Source organism: Mustela erminea, chromosome 14 (genome assembly GCF_009829155.1).
Source record: "Mustela erminea isolate mMusErm1 chromosome 14, mMusErm1.Pri, whole genome shotgun sequence".
Lineage (NCBI taxonomy): Eukaryota > Metazoa > Chordata > Mammalia > Carnivora > Mustelidae > Mustela > Mustela erminea.
Window position 1 is genome coordinate 58,498,173 of NC_045627.1, and position 20,271 is coordinate 58,518,443.

Sequence of the window (20,271 nt, forward strand, 5' to 3'; positions counted from 1 at the left end):
ATTGCGGCCTGCCACAAAGGAAGGTACACACAGCGGTTGTTCCCAGCAAGAGTTATACTATATGGCTATTAGGGGGAATAGAAGCAGCTTGATTCTTGCCAATGACAGGAAATAAGGTCAAGTAAAGATAACAGGTCTTTGAATTAAAGAGGCTTTAAACACACATCCTGGCCTCATGGCTTTAGTAGCAAGTAAGAATTATGGAATGAAGCCTTAGGTTTTCTTACTCCCTTTAAGCTGGACTCCTGAAACACACCCTTTCCCTAATTAATGCCAAGGAGGCCTGTGTGGGGAAGGCACCTTCTTCTTCATACCTTAGGCTTATTTATGCTCTTTCTAAATAGTCCTCACTGCCATGTTGCTAGTGAGATCTGGGCTGTTGGGATCATTTCACGAGTTAAAGGTCTCACAAGTAGCATATTTGATAGTCTTGATGGTAAATACCTATAGATTTAGAGGTCAAGATTGTATTCCTCTGGTCTAGGCAATGGGGAAGAGATCTTGCAGAACTGAGGAGTAGAGGGCCACTGTATTTCTATCTTGCCAGAACTTTCAAAGACAAGATATCCAAACAGGCTTGACTTAATGAACAAGACAGAGTATCAGTTCAGGGAGAAAAACAAAATGAAAACAAATATCAAAAGATGGTTTGTTGTCTGCATTGTTAGTCTGCATTCCCTGCCCTGTTGTGTAGACTGAGTTTATTATATCCCCACCTTGATCTTCTTCCTCCCTGTGCGGGGAGGACTGGTGCAGGAATAGAAGTAGGGAGTAGAAGGGGCAACTGAAGTTAGGCAACCAATTAGAACATGTAAAAAAGCAGTAGGGTTAAGTGCTTTAGCCGGCTGGCTGTTTTTCGAATAACCAGCTGGCTGACCAGACTCTGCCTCTTTTTGGTGCTTGCTGACATTCGTTCTAGTGCACAGGATTATAGACCTGCATTAGCCTTACCCCCAGAACTCCTGAAGAAAGGACATGGATTCTCTGTGCCTTTAAAGTTCCTTTTTTTCTGATAATCAAAATAGATCTTGATTGACAGGTCAGAATGCTGGCTTAAATGGCTGAGTGACAGAATTTTTTAGAGATGCCAGAGGTGTGTCACTTGGAGAGTGAGGTGAGTACTCATTTGCTTGTACGCAGGGCAAGGGGTCAGGATCATCTGCTCTCTGTGGGTCCTTAGGCAAGGCACTTTACATCTTGAAGCTTGAGAACTGGGCATAATGATAGTATCTACTTTGTATGGTTGCTAGGAGCCTAAGTGAGGTAATTCAGTGTTTGGCCTGATGCCTCGTACAGAATAAGGAAGAGTTCTGGGAATGCTGACTGTTGGCTGTGTTATCATTGTGATCTTTGTAGCTCACATATACCCTCATTGGCTTCATGGGGAGTCTATAAACCCGAAGTTTCAAAAATATTATTTCTATTATGTAGAGAATGACTTAAAGCCCTGCTGAATTTCCTTGCCATAGTTTGATTTTAATAGATCTTTGGTTCCTTGTTTGTTACCTGAATTAAAAATATAGGTATTTTGGTTCTGAAGTGTTGAAAGGTGTTTAATATATATAGAATAACATTTTCCCCCTGAAGCAATTCGTGTTCATTATTTTAAAAAAGTAAATGAATATTAGTGAGGAGTGATTCTGTTACTCAGAGATTACCACTGTCCACATTTTGGTGAATAATTATTGTACATGTTTTGCAACTTTTCACTTAATTATGTATCAGATGTCTTCTACATCATTAACTAGTGTTCAGTGTCTTATTTAATGGCAACAGCGAATTCTATCTGAGAGGTCCCTCATTCACTTTAGCGATCTTATTATGAGCCTCTCCAATCTTTCCACTCTCAAATAGCATCATTGTTAAACTCCCAGTCACCAAAATCCAAGACGTCGTTTCCAGCTCTGGGCCTCCATGCCTGTTCTGCCTAAACCTATAGGTTTCCCTGAAAGTTAGAAATCCCCTACATCCAAAACTAACACCAAGGATACCCCTTCAAAAGGCCAGGAAGTAAATTCCTCTCTCATTCCCCAGTGAGAAGAGGCAAAAGTGGGGTCATTTTCATGACTGCTCTTACCGCGTGCGAGGTGCTCCAAAGAGGCTTTCCTATCCTTTCACGTTTTCTCCTAATCACAGGCAATTTCCTCATGGCAGCAGCCACCCCACCTTTTGTGGGGGTGTCCAAATGTGTCATCCAAATAGACGGTCCCTAAGACAAGGGGAAAGTTTACACATGTGTGTTCTGTGCAATGCTCTAGCGCCTTTAGACAATGTCTCACCTTTTACTTGGGGCAGATGTGACTGGGAAAGGCTTTTTCCTGTTTAAGTGGAGTTTGGACTCATTTGAAGAATATATACATGACTTCATATGCAGTTGAAGATGGGTTGTTTAATCCAGGAATAGGGATCTCAAAAGGATTTGGATGTATGAGATGAGCTGCTAGAAGAGCACAGGGGGGTCTTCTAGGAAACTCTGGTTAATTTCCCATCCCTAGTTCAAAGCTAGGCTAGTCCTGTGCAAAAGTGGCAAGTAAGTGAGGGTTGTCTTCTGTACCATGCCTTGCCTTTTCACTGCCTCCATGTACTAAGAACATTGTGGACCTCTCTCCCACTGAGCTAGTTGCTCAGGCCACCTTTTAGGGAAGCTCCCCACTGCAGGCTAGAAGAGGGGAGTGATTTTTCTTTCTGCTGGCAGACAGGTCTACAGGGAAAGAGAGATTACTGTAAGTATAAAACAGTTGGCTATGGGTGAAGTTCATGTTTGGGTGCTTAAGGTAAGGAGAGGGGTCACCAGTAGAGAGGCCAGGGAAACACAGGACATTTAAATTCAAAGTTCAGATAAGCAGCAAAGAATTTTTTTTTAATATACGTGTGTACCCTGAGTACTCTGTCTCTTAAATTTATGATTGTCCCCATCTTTTGAGTAGTTTTCGTCACACCTAAAGCCATCTTTCCAAAGCATTGTAATGAGATTCGGAGAAACAGTGACTATCTCTCTCATGGCACTTACTTCTTTGCAGTACCTAGTAATTGTGTGTGCCTACACAAGTAAGTAGGCACAGGCAAGCTTAGGAATAAGCACACATTACTTTCCAAGAGCACAGACTCCGTTGTAGGAATAGTCTACTGGAGAGAGGCCAACTAGGCCGGATGTTCAGCTTGCCACAGGGAGGATGTTTTCTAGAAGGATGGGTGGTCAACTTATGGGTTTGTTAACTGGAGACTAGCAAGGCAGGGACACAGTAAGTGTTTGGTGAACATTTCTTTGTGGTTATTAGTAATTCTATTGTTAGAGGCTTAATTTGTTTATAGTTTATGATTTTATAAACATCAGTGTAGTAAATACTCCTGTGGTTTTAATCTTTGTGGAATCCTTAGTCATTTCTTTGGATGATTCCTAGAATTTTGTAGATTAGAAAAATGAGATCTAGGGCAGCAGGGCTGTGTTGGCACTGGGTCAGGAGTGGTGTTGTTACATCTGCAGGAGTTTTGTAATGTAGTTGTTAAACACAACAATTTAAAGAATAAAATTATATAAACATAGCTAAATTATAATGAAATGAGTTATGTATTAAGTAAGTAAACAGAGGTCACAAATACTCAACTCATCACTTGCTAGTCATTTTACTATAGTTGAAGCTCTGGAGTTTTGTCTTTGTCTTTGTATGTGAAGGGTGGAAATACCAGAAAATGACGGGCTACTGCACGTCTCTTGCCAGCTCTGTGTTCAAAGTGGTGTCAGTACAGATGTCAGGGACCGAGTAATGGCATGTTACCCAGAAATCAGCTGTGGTGGAATTATTTATACTGTGGAAATCAGCCAAGTGGTACAAATCAGGCCCACTGTTGCTAAATGTTTATGTGACATTTCACTGCAGAGAATTGATAGAGCTATGTAGCTAGTGACAGAACTGGAAGGTGAATCCATTTCTTCCAATGCTGTCAGAGCTTTTCGGACCATGTTTTGGAAAGCTGTTACTGTGTTTTTAATCCTTACCTTACTGGCATACACTAACACCTCTTAAACCTATTAAATCTCTAAGCAATCTTCACCCAAAAGCATGCAAGTGTATACAGGCTATCAAGAAAGTCATAGAACTTCATTCCACAAACATTTTTGAAGCACCTGCCATGTGCTAAAGATGAAGAGGACAAAGATGAATAAGACATAGAGTGTTCTCAAATACAGATGTCCCAGACTGTGAGTACCGAGTTGACGAAAGACCTTAAGTCATTGCCTTCTATTAAGTCAACATAAATCAAGTGAGACATACAGGGCGCCTGGGTGGCTCAGTGGGTTAAGCCGCTGCCTTCGGCTCGGGTCGTGGTCTCAGGGTGCTGGGATCGAGTCCCGCGTCGGGCTCTCTGCTCAGCGGGGAGCCTGCTTCCCTCTGTCTCTCTCTGCCTGCCTCTCCATCTACTTGTGATTTCTTTCTGTCAAATAAATAAATAAATAAAATCTTTAAAAAAAAAAAGTGAGACATACATATATAAGTTAATTTTCATCATTGACATATTATGTAAAATATAAACATGGTAATATAAGTTAAGGCTATATCTACACACAGTTGCTTTATTATATGTGGAGGCCTGCACTTTAAAAAAATGTAAATAGGTTCCTATAGTGGAAAGAGTTAAGGGAGGCAAAAAAGTACAGTGATTGAGAGCATGAACTCTGTACTCATACTAACTTGGGTTCAGGTTCTGACTTGATCCACTACTAACTCCACAACCTTGGGCAAATCATTTAACTTTAAGCTTTGGTTTCCTTGTGAGAATGAACTAGTAATCCCCTCATAAGGTTCATTTGAGGAGTAAACAATAATCTAATGCCTGGTATGGAGTCAGCACTCAAAGTATCAGTCTAAAATAAACCTTGCAGGGGCACCTGGGTGGCTCAGTGGGTTAAAGCCTCTGCCTTCGGCTCAGGTCATGATCCCAGGACCCTGGGATCGAGCCCCGCATCAGGCTCTCTGCTCAGCAGGGATCCTGCTTCCTCCTTTCTCTCTGCCTGCTTCTCTGCCTACTTGTGACCTCTGTCAAATAAAATCTTTAAAAAATAAAATAAAATAAACCTTCCAGAAATAAGTCTTAAAAGAGAAGAATATTAGTTGTTTGGGATTGCCCACAGCTCATGCATTCCTAGAGCTGGAATTTCTGCTAAGTGAATGCTGGTTTACTTTGGGAAGGATTGCCTCCAGTCTTCAAGGGGGTCTTATAAAAGCTTTTTGCAGATGCACCAGGTGCCCCTGGTCTCCTGTGCTTGTCTTTGTCCTCTGGTGAACCGACCCCGCATTTCACACCTCACCCTTTACTGACTTCCCTCTCACCCCTTAACTGAGTCTCACTTCCAACCGCTGCAGTCCACCCAAAGTGTCCTTTCTTGGGCCACTAAAGATTTCCTGGCTCATCTTTTTATGGTGTTTGACACTCTGGTGACTGCTTCTATCTTTAGGTAAGATTTAGCCAATTCAGCTTTTAACTTTCTGTACCCAAAGATGGGGAAAACGAAGGGAGGGAGGCTTGAGGAAAGAAACAGGAAAGGGTAAAGATACCTATTAAAGCTGTGTTTTCACTTTGGTCTCTTTTAAGAAGGAATATTACTTAGAGAAATATCAGAGTGGAGTACCGCTATATTTTTGGAAAGTGGAGTCCTTCTTGTGAACCTTATTAGTAGCGTCTCTACGGTCAGAATTATTTAGTTACTCACATGTATGCTGTGTGTTTCCTCCCCCTTCTTGTAGCTCAGCTGTTCCTCTGGGGCATATTCCTCCTGGGGCATGTCCTTTAAGAAGGACTTCCAGTGAGGGTCTTTTGGTGAATTTTCTCAATTTTTATTTGCCTAAAAATACCTTTACTCTCATTCTGGAAAGGTAGTTTCTCTAAGCCCATAATTTAAGATTGAAAGTTATTTTCTCTCAGCACTTTGAAGATGTTATTCCACTGTCTACTGACTCCTGTCATCGTTCAGACGCCTTCGGTCAGCTTAATTTTCATTCCTCTGAAGGATTCCATCTTTGCTTTCTGGCTACTTTTAACATCCTTCCTTGGTCTAGAAAGTGTTCACTGCTTTGAATTCATTGGAATTTCTGACTAAGAGATTGGAATTGGATCAATTTGGGAAAATTCTCAACATTCTCTTTTACTGCCTTCTGGAATACCAATTAGATGTCTGTGGGGCCTTCTCACTAACCTTTTGTTTATTTACCCTCTTTCATATATTTGGTCTTGTTTTTGTGTTCTGTTTAATTTCTTCAAACCTATTTGGTTCTTGAGTTGTGATTTTTTTTTTTTTTTAACCCATGGTTTAACCCTTGCATTGAATTTTAAATTTAAATTGTAATATTTTAATTTCAAGAAGTTTTATTTTTTAAGTTAATTTCTTAAAAATGATTTTATTTATTTATTTGACAGAGAGAGAAATCACAAGCAGGCAGAGCAGAAGGCAGAGAGAGAGCCCAATGTGGAGCTCGATCCCAGGACCCTCAGATCATGACCTGAGCCGAAGGCAGAGGCTTAACCCACTGAGCCACCCAGGCAACCAATATCAAGAAGTTTTAGTTGGATTATTTTCAGATGTGTTTTTGATTCTTTTATTTCTTAAAAACATCTTACGTATCCTTATTTTATGTTTTGTATCTAGTAATTCTAATACCTGAGGTCTTTATGAATCGGGTTCTGTTATCAGTTGCTTCTGCTGACTTTTGCACTTGGTGGCTTGTTTCCTTTTATTTTATGTAATTTGTTTTTAAAGAGATTTTATTTATTTATTCGACAGAGATCACAAGTAGGCAGAGAGGCAGGCAGAGAGAGAGAGAGAGGGAAGCAGGCTCCCTGTTGGGCAGAGAGCTCGAAGCGGTACTTGATCCCAGAACCCTGAGATCATGACCTGAGCTGAAGGCAGCAGATTAATCCACTGAGCCACCCAGGCGCCCTGTTTTATGTAATTTTTGATTGTGAATCCATTTGCTGAAACTTTTTATTTTATTTTATTTATTTTTTTAAAGATTTTGTTTATTTATTTGACAGACAGAGATGATAAGTAGGCAGAGAGGCAGGCAGAGAGAGGAGGAAGCAGGCTCCCCACTGAGCAGAGAGCCCTATGTGGGGCTTGATCCCAGGACCTGGGATCATGACCTGAGCCGAAGGCAGAGGCTTTAACCACTGAGCCACCCAGGTGCCCCGAAACTATTTATTTATTTATTTATTAAAGATTTTATGTATTTATTTGACAGAGAGATCACACGTAAGCAGAGAGGCAGGCAGAGAGAGAGGAAGGGAAGCAGGCTCCCTGCTGAGCAGAGAGCCCAATGTGGGACTCGATCCCAGGACCCTGAGATCATGACCTGAGCCAAAGGCAGTGGCGTAACCCACTGAGCCACCCAAGCGCCCGAAACTTTTTATTTTAAATGAAATTTTCCTTGTCTTTTTTCTTTGTCTTTTTTAGTGTAGATACTAAAATTTGTGGCCCCAAATTTCTGTGTGTGGTGAAATTTGTAGTCAAAAAATCTCTTGGAAATTTTATTATTATTGTTAGTTTCACCCAGAACCACAGCTATGATGGACCATTTTTTTTTGTTGTCTGCCACTGCTGGGTGGGTTTTCTTCTAGTTTGGTTTTTTTCTCAGGGCATAGGCTCCTTGTGTCCTCGCTTTCTGCAGGCTGGTCTGGCTCTTCACTGTACAGGAGGTACCTACAGATCTCCATAGATATCCCCACTGTAGATGGTCACTTAGCTCTGGTCTGCTTCAGCCTTGGTCTCAGGGAGGTAAAATGCTATTATTTTCTTGGAAGCATGTTTGCTTTATTTATTTATTTATTTATTTATTTATTTAAAGATTTTATTTATTCATTTGACACAGAGAGATCACAAGTAGGCAGAGAGGCAGGCAGAGAGAGAGAGAGGAGGAAGCAGGCTCCCCGCGGAGCAGAGAACCCGATGCGGGACTCGATCCCAGGACCCTGAGATCATGACCTGAGCCGAAGGCAGCGGCTTAACCCACTGAGCCACCCAGGCGCCCGCATGTTTGCTTATTTAAAGGAGGGCTTTCTATATTTTGTTTAGCACTTTATTTATTTATTTATTTATAGAGGGGGAAGGGGGAGGGGCAGAGAGACAGAGAGAGAGTCTTTTTTTTTTTTTTTTAAAGATTTTATTTATTTGACAGAGAGAGAGACAGCGAGAGAGGGAACACAAGCACAGGGAGTGAGAGAGGGAGAAGCAGGCTTCCCACAGAGCAGAGAGCCTGACGTGGGGCTTGATCCCAGGACCCTGAGATCATGACCTGAGCCGAAGGCTAACACCTAACTGACTGAGCAACCCAGGTGCCCCGAGAGAGAGAGAGAGAGTCTTAAGCAGGCTCTGTATCCAGTCTGGAGCCCACCGTGAGGTTTGATATCACAACCCTGCGATCATGACCTCAGCCAAAATTAAGAGTCAGACCCTTAATCGACTGAGCCACTGAGGTCCCCCGCCTTTGTTTAGCAATTTTAAACTTTTTTTTTTTTTTTTTTCTGTAGCCATAGTGTTTCAGGATTCCTAGGACACTGTATTGCTGGAGATGGAAATCTGTATACTTTTCTTTTGGTTGCTGATATTCTGAGTGTGCGCTTTTATTATATCTTGCGGCTGTTATTTCCTGGCAGCCCAAGCAAAATGAAGTTTGGACAATGTAAACCAGGAGAAAAATGGAATTCATTTGACAGAAACTCACTTTCTAGGAAATTTCACTCTCTTGGCTAACCCTGCAGTCTAGTCAGCTTGCATAGCAGTTGCTCAGCAGGTATTCACCGGGCACCCAGGATGGCTAAGGAATGGCAGAGCTCTCCAGCAGACATAGGGGGCCCCTTCCTGAGTATAGAAATTCACAAACCAGCATTATAGATTCCCATGATGCTTGGATAGGAAGACCCAAATAGTCCCCTTAGACTAGCTTTTTATTTGTAAATGAGTGGGTTGGTGGCAGAGGGAACATTTCCTTCAGGGTCATGGGGCTGGTTAGCAGTGCCTGGGACTCCCCTCAAAGATATAAATGCAGAAACTCATTATTATCTTTAAAAAAATTGTGAATTTATTCAGACTTTTGTTCACTGAACATTAATTGAATACCTTCTCTACGCCAGGTCATAGGATGCCCTTTAGCTAGTAGACTCAGTGAATGGTAACGTACATGCATATTTGCCTGTATGTAGAAACAGACCCTCAACTGCTTATAAGTATCTCCCCCACACCCCGCTCCACCACCCTAACACTGAGCTATAGCTTTCCACCCAATGTACGTGAAAGGGTTTGCGGCTGGTGGGAGAATGGTAAAACAGGAAAAGTTGCTGTAGAGCCTGTGGGACATGGTTAAGATTGGCTGAGCTCAGTCTTTACTCTTGGTTCTAAGACCTGGAGAAGGAAAGAATTCAGTGAGAGCTGGCCACTGGCATGTGTTTGAGTCCTCATACTGCCACATACTAGCTGTTAGGCTAGCTCTGAGCCTTGGTTTCCTCTTTTGTAGAATGGGAATTATTACTACTGAATGCTAAGCACTCAAGAGACAATGTCCTTGCTTTTAAGAAGATGTGCAAAAAGTCAGAAAAGGGATTTAGTGTCCCAAGCAACAAGAAAAACGCATCCTTAATCCATTATGCCAAGAAGTTCATGTGGCTCCGTTTAGCTGGGATGGAGGTTTCTACAGCCTGGCTTAAACTGGCAAAGAGCAGTCATTTCTGTGAGCCCACTGCTCTTTTTCCTCAGAGAATGAACCAGCCACGTTTTGTCTTCAGCTTTCATTCCTCAAATGAGGCTAGTGTTGTGTAGATTACCTAAACCGCTAGGTGACCAGAATTATGCAAGAGAGGCTGCACTTAGCAATGAAATCATAAACCTCTTACAGTTTCTTCCATTTGGGGAATCTGCTGTGCAAAACCAAATCTTGTTTGAGTGCAGAAGCCAACAAAAACAAACGGGAACAACAAACCAAACAAACATCCTGACACCCCAGGAAAAAAGCCTTAGCTCATTGTTTGATAAATGAATGGTTCCAACTCTGCTCCCAGAGGTTAGGTTTTTAAACTCTCTTCCAGTTTTAAACCCTCTTCCAGTTCCCACCATGGGAACAGGATTCCTGGAGAGGTCCATCTGAAATAGCGTTTGCATGACCCAAGTCACTGATGCTGCGTGGGGTGCTGGCCGCCTGGGAGGGGCTGTTTGAGGGAGGAGGTTGGGACAGCCATGGGCTATGGGAAATATGGGAGGTCTGGAGTTCTTTTGCCATAAAAAGTTTTCATAAGCCGTGAATGGCCAGTGGCATCCCAGATGGATCTCTGCTGGGTCTGAGCTTATGAAGTTGTTCTGCCTGATATCTGCCCCATTCTCAGGGTAAGAAGAAAGTTTTCTTATTGAGGAGAGTGAATTGGACACAGATGCTGCAGGCCATGGGCTTGCCCTGGCTTGCCCGTCTTCCTGGCAAGACAAGCAGTTATTAGAGGCTGGTGACGACTCCCTGTGTCTGGGGACGAGCTGTCTGCATTTCTAGGAGACGGCTCCTTCCCAAGGGGAAAGAAAGGTGCCAGGCTGTAGAAGGATCCAATTATTGGCGACTCTATTTTACAGAAGTCTTTTACAGAGTCTTTGAGTGAAGTATGTGTTATAGAATCAAATTTGGCATTTTTAATTTAACGTAAAAGAATCTCAGTTCTTACATGCTATATATATGTATAAAAAAGAATTCTTTGCACACCTCTTAGTAAATGGCTTCAGAGCTGCTTTGCCACCTGAGAAATTTCTTGGACAGAGTCCCGTGGGAAATTGTGAATGTTTGATTTCATAAATGGGTTTTTAATTAATTTGTGTTTTGAGTAATACTTCTGTTCAGCTTCCTTAGGATTTCTGAAAATCTTTGCTATTACTATCAAAGGTAGCCATTTATGCTAATGTTGTATTTAGATCTGAGGGGTTGAATGGGCCATGGCTCTCTTACCAGGGCCAAAATACCTGTGACAAAAGAATTTCCCAGGAAGTTTTTGGTATTTATGGCCCAGCATTATAAGCTGGAAAACTGGCAACCACGTTCCAGGGTCTTGGAGTGGTTCTGTGCTTGGTGGCTAACAGTCCAGAGGACTATTCTGACCTTGACCTTTGAACAAACCAGTGAGTTAATGCCACTGACCGAACTCTGTGACTGCAACAACAAGCACCTCTGGATTTGGGAATCCTATTTGACTTCTAATCCTAGTTCTGCTGATGTGCAAACTGTATGACCTTGTTGATCTACTCAACCACTCAGAGCCTTGGGGAATGGGGAAATAGTGCCTTCCTCACAGGGCTGTGGGGAAGAGAATAAAATGAGATAATGTGCCAGGTGCCAAATTCAAAACTTGTCAAATGGACAATGACTGATAGTGGCCTGACTACTTCTATCCTTTAAATCCACCCCACTTTAAATATAAAGGTTTTGTTTTTTGTTTTTTGTTTTTTTGACAGAGACAGAGAGACAGCGAGAGAGGAAATACAGAGGGAGAGGGAGAATCAGGGCTCCCCCTGAGCAGGAGCCTGATGCAGGCTCAATCCCAGGGTCTTGGAATCATGACCTGACCTGAAGGTAGACGCTTAATGACTGAGCCACCCAGGTGCCCCACCTGACTTTAAATAAGGAGCAAAATCAGAAAGGCTGCAGGTTTTATCTTTCTTCTTTTTCTTTAGGCACAGAGAACAATTTGATCCTCTTGAAGCAGATGACTTCTGAATTTGTAGTCTGGCCTTGATACCTCTTCCAGGTTTCGGGCTTATGTGGAATATTCACAAATGATGGTCCTATTGTGTTAAGCTTAAGCATACAAACACAAAACTCATCTCTGCTTCTGCCATCGCACCCCCAACAAACACACAGACCCCAACCAGCAAACCTTGTTTTTTTTTTTCTTCTTTTTTTCTGTTAGGGACAACACCATTGTTGAAGATGCACAAATTTGAACTTAAAGATTTGTCTGTTTTATACAGACAGAGAATGTCAGCTGGGTGGGGAGGGCCAGAGGCAGGGGCAGAGGGAAAGAGAGACAGAGAAGCTGCAGCCTCCCTGTTGAACATGGAGCCAGTAGGTAATCAGTAGTCATGGGACTCCACACAGGGCTCAGTCCCAGGATCCAGTGATCATCATGCCAGCCAAAACCCAGGCTCAGGCTCAACCGACTGAGCCACCCAGACACCATATGCTGACTTGAACTTGGAGCCTATCGTCTTTGTCTCCCCTTCAACTTTCATCCTCCTGTAGTCCAAATCCAACTAAAGCCTCCTTCATTCTTTCTCCCTCCTTTCTATCCTCTACCCTCCCTATCCTATTCATGCCCTTGACTCAGATACGATAGAAAGTGTCCATGGGGGCTGTTCAGGTCTTCTTACCCCTTCTAACCCCATCTCATCTTTTCTCATCAGAGTTTGTCAGACTCTGGCATTGGCCTCTCCCATCCACCTGTCGCCGTCCACTGCACCACCCCCTCCCCGGTTCAGTTGCCTCCTCCACTTCCTGTGTGCCATTTTCCTGCTTATGGTCTTCCAAAGGCTCCATGTGGTCTGCAAAAAAGATTCCTTAGTTCAGTCTGCCCACCTTTCCCTTCTGACCCAATCTTCCATTTTCTCTCTTCCAGCCATATATGTTCATGTATTGGAATTGTCATTCCCTTTCCTAGCCAAGCTCTTCCATCTACCCAACTCATCTTCTCATTCCCACTTAGTCTAGCCTTCTAGACTCTCTCTCTCTCTCTCTCTTTTTAAATATTTTATTTATGTATTTGACAGAGATTACAAGAAGGCAGAGAGGCAGGCAGAGAGAGAGGAAGGGAAGCAGTCTGCCCGCTGAGCAGAGAGCCCTATATGCGGCTCAATCCCAGGACCCTGGGATCATGACCTGAGCCGAAGGCAGAGGCTTTAACCCACTGAGCCATCCAGGTGCCCCGAGACCCTTTTTATTCGACTGGTTGGGTTTACAGTCCTTCCTGACATTTACATATTTGCTTCAGCATCATTTCTTCATTCCATTGTTGGGGTTACATTCCAGAGTCAAATAAGACATGGTTTGTGAGATGTCCCCAACAGTCAGTATGTCATCCTGGATGGTAATGTCCCCATAGCAATTAGGAGTTTGCCTCTCTGGTATCAGATGGATCTAGGTCCAGACCCCAGCTCTACCACTTATTAGTTACATGATTGAGCAAGTTTTTCATCTCTTCACCTTTGTTCCCTCATCTGTAAAGCTGAGTAGTAGTAATGCTTCCTTCACGTGGTGGTTGCGTGAGAAGGGGGTAGTATGTGGTAAAGCACTCAGCTTAGCGGCTGGCACCTATTAAGTGGTACAATAAATGATTGCTATTGTCCTTTATTTCTCACTTTAATTTTCCATGGCTGAGGTAGCAGTAGTGAAGACGGACTGTGATACCAAATTTCTTGTTCTGGGACTGTGTGACCTTTATGATCAAAAGACTGCAAATGAAAGTCAGAGAAATGGAAGCAATAGTTTACCAAGCTGTAAGATTTTCAAGGGCAGAGATAGTGATAAATTTTATCTTCATGTCTCCAGCCCTGGAATGGGAATGAAGTAAGCATTCAAAATATATGATTAAGGGGCGCCTGGGTGGCTCAGTGGGTTAAGGCCTCTGCCTTCGGCTCGGGTCATGATCCCGGGGCTCTGGGATCGAGCCCCACATCGGGCTCTCTGCTCAGCAGGGAGCCTGCTTCCTCCTCTCTCTCTTTGCCTGCCTCTCTGCCTACTTGCGATCGCTCTCTGTCAAATAAATAAATAAATAATATAAAAAATCTTAAAAATATATATATATGATTAAGTTAACTAAATGTTGAATCGTAAAAACTTCATGGCAAACATCTGTGGTCAATTTTCATTTCTGTCTGTTTCTTACAGTTGTCAAAGTAAACTTACAGAATGCAGGGATCCACTTACTCTCTGCCCTTAAGGAAGAAGTATGGATGTGTATACATGTGTGTGTATGTTTGTATACGTATGCATGAATACACTCATACACATTTAAATTCTCATTGTTCTTCTAGTCTAGCTTCACTGGATTTAGTGTGTGTTCTTCTCCCTCTTTTCCACCCTAGACTTTTTGGATTTGGGTCTGTTGCTAGGTCTGAGCATAGGTTCATCCTTGGATTATAACAATGGGGAGCATTCCTGGAAGGAGTGCTACCTGTCTCTGACTTACTTGAGCTTGGCCCTGGACTTCTAGACTTTATGGTAAGCAGGAAGAGGTCACACAGGAGAGACCCATTAGGTCTGTGGACTACTGATGAGCTTTGCCATTTTCTTGAAGATCTACTACATTTATTTCTGGGTCATTCCACTGGACTTGTCACAATGTGGGTCACGCTCTATATAAGTTCTTGGTGGGGATATATAAATGTGCATTCAGAATACTTGCTCTGTTGGCACTCCTTAGGTTCTGGGAACTTTAAAGATCGAAATTTAATGTGTAAATTTTAATTCAACATTCAGAGTGTTTATTATGTCAGGCACCATGTTGGGCACTTCTTCTGGAAGGATTGAGACATTTAACACTTAAGTAGTTGCTAGGATGATGAATGAATGGCAGGTTGGGTTGTTCTCCCTCCATCTCCTTCTGTTCTTTCTCTTCTCACCCTTGCCAGGGTGGAGAAAAAGCCTTTTGTGAGGAAGACAATGCATCAGAGTTGTGGCCACTATTACCAAGTAAGTATTTGTCTATATTGTAAATGTTTACTGTGGAGAGTATGAAAGATTTGGTGTCCTCTAGGGTTCTAGAGGACCTCAAGGATCTGCTCTACCCCTCCAAATGGAACTCAGACCTGGAGGGAAGACCAGGGTGGTAGAAAAGACCCAGTTATTCATGAAAGTGGAGGTAGGAAACGAGGGAATCTGGGAAAGGACCTTAGAGTCACCGTCTCCTTGAGGATTTGGGAAGTGGGGGTTGGAGAAGCATTCATAGGCCTCATGGCTGGTGCACTGTGACCATAGTGGGATAGGGTATACTCCTACTGCCTGACTGCAGACATTTCACTAAGGTCTGATCATGTCATTTCTTCTGAGCCTTTGATTCCCCAAAACTATCACTTTACTCCAACTATGGGCTAACATCACTCTGGTTCTGTGGCTTTGGCTCAGCTCACATGGGTGGGGCCCATAAAGCTCTTTGAACTTCCATGTCTGGATTTTGGGTCTGCAGGTTGTCTGCTGACCCGGGCAGAGGGTTACTAAAATGCCACCCCTCACTGCTCCTAGCCCTGCTGTCTGCCTCCTTCCCCCAGAGTGGGTGAAGGGACTGCTCTGGGCCCCTAGTTTCTCCTAGCTGCATCCAGGGAGATCAGAACCATCCTTCCTGGGGCATTTCTGGTGGAGAAGACACACTTTTTGGTTGTGAGCTCTGCAGCTGGCCTGCCCTGGGCCCTCGGCAGACTCTGCCAGCTCTTCGCTTTGTGGTTTGAAACCTCTGGCTTATGGAAGAAGTGATGTCTCAAGACTGAACTTGGGAATAGAACAGGCAATGGCCATCTATCCAGTTAGGGGTGGGAGAGGAAAAGGAAGCAGCAGATAGGACTGAGACAGTAAACAGAACTTGAATTTATTAAATAATAAAAATGAGAAGGGGAATTAGGGGCTGTTCCATGTTTTATATGCTAAGGATGAGAACTATAGGGCACTGAGTCTTCTGCATTGCCCAGTGGTGTCAAGTGGTTCAGAGGGAAGGAGGCTTCTAGGGTTGCTGGGAGTCACCAGAGAGGGTGGACACTAACAACTGGTGTGGATCAGGGAGGAAATGCACATGGTATGCAGGGTGAATGGATGAGAAGACTTTCCCGGGAAAACACAAATGAGAAATCTGTTCTTACATTAGGATTCATGCCCCTGAATTTACCAACATGTCTGAAGCTTGTTAATAGCCCACGCTATTAACTTTCATGCCAGAGAGAGAGCTCAGCCCTGAGTTAGACCTCGCATGTTTAAATTCTGGCTCTGCTGCCTGCTGGTTGTGCAACTTTGAGCAAGCAATTTTCCCTAAGCCCTAGTGTTTTCTTTCCTTTTTTTTTTTTTAATTGAAATGGGTAGAATAATACCAGCATATTATTGCTATTGAGAGAATTAATGGGTTAGAGTCTATAAAATGCTTGGTGTGGGAAATGCCCAATAAATTGTAGATATTATTACATTCATAACACTGAAATTTGGTATCATCATGTGCTTATTGGCAAACATAGCTGGCTTAGTCACTACATATTAATAATTCCGGATCATACCGGGCCATCTTGCCTGGCTCTGTGGCAAAAGCTGCATCCTAGGTGTGCATGGGTAGGTGAAGCAGATAGGCAAGTGTGGTGAGGCAGGGCTTGCTTTGTCTCTTGCCAGAGACATCAGGACAGACCTGGGCCTCTAGGAAGACCTCAGAATTATAGGCCTGTGGCTATTTCTACATGGAATGTGGTGTTTGGAGCCTTCTGTATGCTTTGGGTGCAAGGGTCTCATCACAGAATGTTGTGGAAACTGCTTTTCTTCCATGGACCATTTAGGAATATTGAATTGGAGGTCCAGTCTCATCTTACTTACTGGGACCTGGACTTGAACTTGGCTCACAATTTAGGTTTCGGCATGCTAAGTTCTGTCTGATAGCCTGGGGATGGGGGGGTCTCCAAAGGGGGTCAAGCTCCAGAGAAGGCCATGAAATCCCTGGAGAGAAAGTCACCTGGAACAAAGAAGTTTGGCAGAGACAGTTTAAGCAGCAGGGCTAGGGGGAATCCAGGGGCCAGCTGGCTCCCTTCCTGTGCCTGCTCCCTCCTGGCCTCTCCGCAGAAAGCTACTCTGGAAAAGAGTCTGGTGCTAAGGCAAGAGCTGTCCCTTGGAGCCCAACACCTCTGCTGCAGGAACCTCAAGGAATAGGAGAAGATTCCTGGAGTTTGGTGGTAAGGACGAGCCCTGTGGCAGCCCTGGTAGCACCCTGTGGGAGTCAGGACCAGAGCAGACAAAGCAGTCCCAGAGCAGTGAGGCACAGCGAGAGTGGCTGGCCTGCACTTTCGATGCTAGACTCACCTTATAGCTTCTACCTCTCCATAAAGGGCATAAGAGTAGTGCATACGTGTCAGGTGATGAAGGGCCTCCAACAGTGCCTAGCACACATTAGGTGCTCAGTAAATGTTAGCCGTTATTGTTCGAGAGAGTCTCCCAGACAGAACTCCTGGCGGGAGTCATTGGGAGTATAATCAAGGGAAAAGACTGGGAAGTTTAGAGTATGGCTATAACTGTCAAAAGAAGGGGCATCTGAGTACTGTGCACACAGGGTCTGCTTCCCACCAGCTGTCTCTCCAGCTCTTTGGTCTCTGTGGTCTCTGAGCCTGGGGCTGGGCCCAGAGAAGGCACTGGCTTGTGTACAGTTCATGATTGATTCATAAGCATTAAACTGAGGGCTCTGCTCTGGCTTAATTGAAATAGCCTAATCTGAGCCAATAGGAACAGTATCTCTAAAAGGCCCTATTTCCTGTGCTTTGCATTTGGTGCAGGGTATACGGTAGGAAAACCTTGCTTCGTTTCTTCACATTGTTCTATCAGTGGGGAGACTACGGTCTTCACTTTTTCATTCCAGCAGCTTGTCTTCCCCACCTGCTGAAATCCCCATGCTACTGCGATCGACTCATCTTTCAAGGCCTTGCTCTTGTTGGGATAAATCATTTCTTGCTCCCAGATTCTTTATTTACACATTACCCTTGGTCATTATCCTGTTTGGTCTGCAATAATTCATGTACCTCTGCTTCCCTTACCATGTTTTCAATTCTCTGAGAGAGCATGCACTTGCATATGTGTCTCTTATTCGTCATTTCATGCCCCACGGGGTCATGTGTGTTTACTAAAACTAACATGTCCTGTGAAGTAAGCAATCATCATCCCCATTTTGCACATGAGGAAAGTGCCTCGCTCAAGGCCACACAGCTGGTGGGGGAAGGAGCCAAGATCCAGGCAATGCAGGGCCCCAGCCTTACCTACTGCACCCTATTGACTGTCACAGGAGGAGCCTAATTATTGCATGAATCAAACTTGGTCAGCTTCACTGACCTTATTCTGAAGATGATCTGTCATATGTAATTCCTGACATTTGGAGGTGATAGGCCCTTTCCCCTTCTGACAAAAACGTGTCCAGAAGAGTGTCAAGATCAACATCTTGATTTAAAGAACAAAACAAAACAAAACAAAAACCTGTCAGTAGTTTGAAAAGAAGGTGTCCTTCAGTGACAATGCTGTTTCTCCCTTAGCATAGACAGACCTCTCTGGGGTTGCTAGCTGTATAGAGTGTTACCTCCACAATGTGTCCTCCAGCTTGAAAGATTTTGAATGAGTTTGCTTATGATCAACATTTGGAAGGTGTTTCTTCTACCTTTCCCCAGCTAAAATTGCAATTCTACTAGCTGAGTAATTTGTCCTGGAGCATTCATACATAGGGTCTGTTCATGTCTTAGGAAAATGTTCTAGTAACCCATTTTTTTCTTTTCTGCTAAAGTCATTGAATTAAATCATTCTCTCAATGAAACTTTAAAAATCCATTAATGAAAATGTTATTGTATTAACAGAGTACTGTGATATCCATCTAGATTTAAATATTTATTGGGCAAACAGGAGAAATGGTTAAATCCCCTTATGAAAATCAATCAAAACTGACCCCAAAGCCTGGTCTTATAAATAGTGTCACATACCGGCCACACTCACCTTCTCATCTGCTTTTCTGGCACTAAATTCAGTCAGCTGAGACCAGGCTACCATGTAAGGAACAGATTAAACTAACATCCATCAAGGTGAAAGATAATTATTGCTTGTGTCAGACAACACCTGCTTTTGTAGCATTCCTCCACTTAGTTAAACTGGAGACAGGCTAAACTTTCCACCGAATTTTCCATTTGACAGTCGCTCCAGGCAGTGTGTCTGCAGAACACCCTTGCTATGTTTACATTTTTGAGGCAGATTAAAAATGTCACCTGTGAAATATAACCAAAAAATCTCCAACTGTAATATATTAACATATATAAATATAGGGCCTGGATGGGAGTCAGCCCGAAGGGGAAGGCAAACCCTTAGCTGCTTCTGGAGCAGAAATCTTTCATCGTCCATCTTTTATGATGTTAAATGTGCAGATTGTCCACAGATACTCTTCATACTTCAAATCGTGGTGGTGTTGATCACTCTTCACTTTACAGTTTTGGGATTATTAATCATTTCTCAACTGCTTGTGGTATTTTCTTACCAATGGTGAGCCAGGAATCAGGTGCCATTTGGAATACAGGAGCTCTGGGTTTCCTTTCTGTCATCCCGTTTCCATGGCTAAGATGACTTTGTACCTGAGAAAGGAATCTCTGACCTGGGGCAGAAATGTGAAACGAAGTTTTTTTAATTGAAATGTAGCACTGGTGTGGAGATTGCAGGAGTGCTCATGTCATTGCCAAGGATGCTGCTTGGGCTGTCCCTCAATGGAAAACAGGAGGACAGAAAGTAGAGGATTGGCCCTAGTGTACTTTCAGGTGTTTAAGCTGGGATGTGTTTCCATACATGTCTGAGAGACAGATGAAGAAAAAGCAACACGTTGGTTCCTTTCTTTAGGGGGAGGGGTAATGGACCTGCAGCTTTTCTGGGTGTTAATCTTACGCTTAACATCTGTGTTGACGTCAATTACTGTATCTTTTGACATACTCTAACTACAAGTTCCAGCCCCACTGAAGGTGGAGGGGAAGGAGACGCAAGGCTTCCCTATAACACGGGCACACATTAAAAGACATTTAAGATACCTAATTATTGGGATTACAGTAGTGAGTATATTTTTAAAAATTCCTGTTGTCTCCAACTACTCATACTCCACATGCACTCAGGTTCCAAGTACTCTATCCTTCTTCTGTCTCCCCACCCCAGACACCCCTTTTGCTTTCATTCAGAACCTGTGTATTCCCTCAGGAGGGGCTGCTGTGGTAGCACTCCCTCCTTTTCTTTCCAGTCTCCTCCATCTCAGACTAACTGCTGTGCACAAGCAGTCATTTGTCCCCAACACAAGTTAGGTCACTCCCCTGCTGAGACTGTCTAATTCCTTCATGCTAGGTAGCTGCATTTCTCATCCCATATTGTGGCCCTCAAAGCCTTTATAATCTGGCCTCAACCTTTTAAAATCAAATGTATCAGTTAGGATGCTTTTGGCCGCAAGTAACAGAAACTGCAACTCAAACAATGGGAAGGTCATCTCACAATCCAGGAAGCACACCTTGTAGGGAGACCACAGGTT

General features: G+C 43.4%; 1 long non-coding RNA gene across 1 annotated transcript; it reads left to right on the plus strand.

Annotated features, from left to right (window-relative positions):
* The first annotated feature begins 5,392 nt into the window (after window positions 1-5,392).
* Window positions 5,393-18,242, plus strand: LOC116573306. The gene is made up of 4 exons (XR_004278699.1): window positions 5,393-5,455; window positions 14,642-14,702; window positions 16,854-16,855; window positions 18,232-18,242. It is a non-coding gene; the product is annotated as an uncharacterized LOC116573306 (long non-coding RNA).
* Window positions 18,243-20,271: the final 2,029 nt, after the last annotated feature.